This window comes from Cebus imitator, unplaced genomic scaffold (assembly GCF_001604975.1).
Source record: "Cebus imitator isolate Cc_AM_T3 unplaced genomic scaffold, Cebus_imitator-1.0 Scaffold328, whole genome shotgun sequence".
NCBI lineage: Eukaryota > Metazoa > Chordata > Mammalia > Primates > Cebidae > Cebus > Cebus imitator.
The window spans coordinates 1,647,276-1,651,656 of NW_016107643.1; the positions used below are offsets into that span (position 1 = coordinate 1,647,276).

Below are 4,381 nucleotides of genomic sequence, written 5' to 3' on the forward strand. Positions count from 1 at the left end.
GACAGGGTTTCACCATGTTGGTCAGGCTGGTCTCGAATTCCTGACCTTGTGATCTGCCTACCTTGACTTCTCAAAGTGCTAGGATTACAGATGTGAGCCATTGTGCCCGGCTGGAATTGTGGCTTTTTTTTTTTCTGAATGAGGCAATTTATTAATCCAGCATGGTTTGTTCTAAATGCTTCTTGTTGGTAGCTGCCACCTGTCCGGCGATTCTGTCCAGATCTCTGTCCCTGAGGTGTCAGTTTGCAGCCCCCATCTTGGTCCTTTTCTGCCATTTTCAGCCCCTCCAGGGCTTGGAGGACCAGGCGGGCCACACTCTTGGAGCCTCGGCTGAAGGGGCTGGGCATGACACCGTTTCTCTGACGTCCCCCATAGATCTTGGTCATGGAGCCAACGCCAGTGCCATCCCAGAGGTACAGGTGCCGCGCTGTGGAAGCAGCTTGCGTGTAGAACCAGTTTTCATCGTAGGGAGTAAGCTCTTTGACGGTGTCCACCCATTCAGGGACTTTCAGCTTCCCGGACTTTTCGAGAAAGGCTGCCAGAGCTCTGAGGAACTTCTGCTGGTTCACATCTGTCACAGTAACTCCAGGCATCATGCAGCCTCCTCCCTACCAGCCAGGGGAAAGGGCAGAATCGTGGCTCTTAATCCAGATAGGCAGGCCCTAGTGTTGGTGGGGATCCCCTACTTGCTGGTCTTGAAGTCCTAAACTCAAGCGATCCTCCCACATTGGCCTCCCAAAGTGCTGAGATTATGGGGGTGAGCCACTGTGACTGGCCCCTTTCTTTCTTTTGTTTCTTACTCCTTCCTTCTCTCTTTCACCATTTCTCAGAAGTGGGTGGTTCAAGGATTTTCCCTGACTAGGAGAAGAGTACGCGAGAGCCCAGGCGGGCAGGGCGAGTCGCAGAGCTGCAGCCGGGCCAGAACTCACGCAAGGCTGCCTCCAGGAATCGCGTTGTGGCATGTGCTACAATTGAATGCCTTTCTATTGCTGAGTAGTCTTCTATATTCTGTGGGTGTTTATCCACTCCTCAAAGCTAATACATATTTGGGTTTCTTCCAGTATTTGGCTTTTGAGAATCATGCTGCTGCCTGGTGTGGTGGCTCATGCCTGTAATCCCAGCAATTTGGGAGGCTAAAATGGGATGACCATTTGAGGCCAGGAGTTTGAGACCAGCCTGGGCTACATAGCAAGACCTTGTCCCTAAAAGTAAAATAAAATAAAATAACAAATAATGCTGCTATAAAATTTTTTGTACATATTTGTACAGACATGTGTTTTTATTTCTCTTGGAGAAATACTTAGGAGTGAATTTGTTGGGTCAAATAGTAAGTGTATGTTAAATCTTACAACACTCTGGCTTCCTAAGTTCCAGAGCAGCTGTACCATTTTTCATTTCCACCAGCAGTGAATGAAAGTGACACATCTTCACCAACACTTAGTATTGCCAGTCTTTTTACATTTAGCCATTTTAGTGGGCACAATGATATCCCATTGTGGTTTTCATTTGCATTGTCTGATGGCTAGTGATTTAGAGCAGTAAGCCCCAACCTTTTTTGGCACCAGAGACTGGCTTCCTGGAAGACAATTTTCCCACAGAGAATTGCTGATGAAGGCTGAGGGATGCTTTCAGCATCAGGGATTAGATTTTCATGAGGAGCACACAACCTAGATCCCTCGAATGTGCAGTTCACAATACGGTTTGAGCTCCTCTGAGAATCTAATGCCGCTGCATTAGATTCTCAAAAAAATAAAAGGAAAGATAAATTCATTTCACAAGTCAATGTATACGGTTCAGAAAAACATTCCAAGTGGTGCATGCGGAGGTGGTGGTCAAGGTCCTGGAGGACACATGGGTATAGCAGGTGGCTGAGGTCCCAGAGGACAGTGCGGTGAAGGACTCAGTTGAGATGGCAGAGGCCAGCCAAGTAGAGGAGGTGGCTGATATACTACAGGAGCCCCAGGAGAAAGTGGCTGAAGTCCCAGAGGCCACGAGTGGAGACTATTGAAGTACCCGAGGTGACTCATGTAGCGGTGGTAGTTGAGGGGCCACAGGCCACCCGGGTAGAGGAGGTGGCTGAGGCTGAACAGGCTGCTAAGTGGAGGAGTAGGCTGAGGTCCCACAGACCACAGAGCAGGAGAAAATTGCTGAGGTCCCAGAGGAGAGACACCTGCAGCAGGTAGATGAGGTCCCAGGGGACAAGAAGCTGCAGTAGGTTGATGAGGTGTTGCAGGACAGACACCTGCAGGAGGAAAATGAGGTCCCAGAGGACGGAAGCCTGCAGGAGGTGCATGAGGTCCCGGAACACAGATGCCTGCAGGAGGTGCATGAGGTCCTGGAACACAGATGCCTGCAGGAGGTGGATGAGGTCCCGGAACACAGATGCCTGCAGGAGGTGCATGAGGTCCCGGAACACAGATGCCTGCAGGAGGTGGATGAGGTCCTGAGGGACAGACGCCTGCAGGTGGAAGATGAGGTCCGGGGGACAAACAGCTGCAGGAGGCTGATGAAGTGTTGCAGGAGAGACACCTGCTGGAGGAGGATGAGGTCCCAGGAAAGAGACAGCTTTAGGAGGTTGTTGAAGTTCCAGAGGACACTCACGTTTGGAAGGTGGTGGAGGTCCCAGTGGACACTGTAGTTATCGGAGGTTGTTGATCTTCCAGGGCACACTCATGTTCAGGAGGTGGTTGAGGTCCTGGTGGACACTGTCGTATCGGAGGTTGTTGAAGTTCCAGAGGACACTCACGTTTGGAAGGTGGTGGAGGTCCCAGTGGACACTGTAGTTATCGGAGGTTGTTGATCTTCCAGGGCACACTCATGTTCAGGAGGTGGTTGAGGTCCTGGTGGACACTGTCGTATCGGAGGTTGTTGAAGTTCCAGAGGACACTCAAGGTCAGGAGGTGATTGCGGTTCCAGCGGATGCTCGACTGGAGTATGTGGCTGAGGTCCCTTAGGAAACTCACGTGGTTGAGGTGTCTGAGGTCTCAGGAAACCTTCAGCTGGAGAAGGTGTTTCAGGCTCCAAAGGTTGTTCCAGTGGAGGAGGTATCAGAGGTTCTAGAGAAGGTTCAGTTGCAGAGAGTGATTGAGGCCCCAGAGGACCGGCAGGTGGAGGAGGTGCCTGGCAGCCCATCAATGGTCTGGAAGGGCCAGCCATGAGGTAGGGTAGGTTCGGCCATTCTGACAGAGGACGAGGCTCCCGTTCAGCCATGTTGACCTGCAAAGCAGAGGAGGAAATGTTTGGAAATCTTTTAACATGAAAGAAAAAACACCAATACGCACACAAGCTGCACCTGATGCTGCAGGTGACCGTCCCTTGCCCCTTCCCCTTCTTCAGGTTTCTAAATGGCAGCATCAGTGCCATAAAGCAACCATTCCACCAAGTCCTGCTGACAGCAGGGGAGTGAAAACAAGCCATGGGGACAAACTGTTGTCCCCATGCCACTGTGTCTGTCTGCAAATGTAGGCAGGCTGGGGGCCTGTCCCAGGGAAGACAGAGTCACTATGCAGTAATAAAGAAGTATGTTTCTGACACAGGGGTGTCTATGTGGATCCACATTCTTATGTAATCGACATTGGCAATTTTTGACAGTCTCTACGGAGACTGAGTTTTAAATATATACTCGGTCTCCGTAGAGACTGTCAAAAATTGCCAATGCCGATTATATTGCAAGTTGTCACGGCGGGGTATTGGAAAAGTTTTAAATTAGCCATTATCGCACCTCGAATAAACCTCATTGGCTACAATGCTACTGCTACGCAAAGCTAAGTCACAGCTATTCTTACGAGAATGTTCTCCAGGCTTTTCGTGTTCTGTCTCTGATTCTCAGAACTCTGCAAGGTCAGTGTGACCACCCTGCTCCAAATCTAAGAACATGAAGGCTCCCAAAGGAAGGAGAACGTTCACTCTGGGTCACACAGCTTGCAGGAGGCAGAGTGGAAGTCGATTCCAGCTCTGCCTGCAGGACCCTCTCATCCTCCCTCTGCTTCCCTTCTTGACAAAGGCTCTTCTCCACTCTGGAGGTGCCACCTGTGGGCACAAAGATCTCTGGGGAGATTTGGATTCCTGAAGACCTGCAGGGGAATTGGGAGAGGGTTTTCTGACAGAACAATCCTACGCACAGATGTTAGTTTGGCACAGTATCATATTTCTTTTAACTTCCAACTTTTAAGTGCACTATGACATAAAAGATAATAATTTTGGCCGGGTGCGGTGGCTCAAGCCTGTAATCCTAGCACTTTGGGAGGCCGAGGCGGGTGGATCACGAGGTCAAGAGATCGAGACCATCCTGGTTAATCTCTACTAAAAATACAAAAAAAAATTAGCTGGGCATGGTGGCGCGTGCTTGTAATCCCAGCTACTCAGGAGGCTGAGGCAGGAG

At 50.2% G+C, this 4,381-nt stretch overlaps 1 non-coding gene and 1 pseudogene across 2 annotated transcripts; both read right to left on the reverse strand.

The window, feature by feature from the left end:
• Positions 1-136: 136 nt before the first annotated feature.
• Positions 137-599, reverse strand: LOC108286773 (annotated as a pseudogene). The gene has a single exon (XR_001818063.2). The product of XR_001818063.2 is annotated as a 40S ribosomal protein S19-like (transcript).
• A 3,027-nt stretch (positions 600-3,626) lies between these two features.
• On the reverse strand, positions 3,627-3,766 carry LOC119467762. The gene has a single exon (XR_005196374.1). It is a non-coding gene; the product is annotated as a U4 spliceosomal RNA (small nuclear RNA).
• Positions 3,767-4,381: the final 615 nt, after the last annotated feature.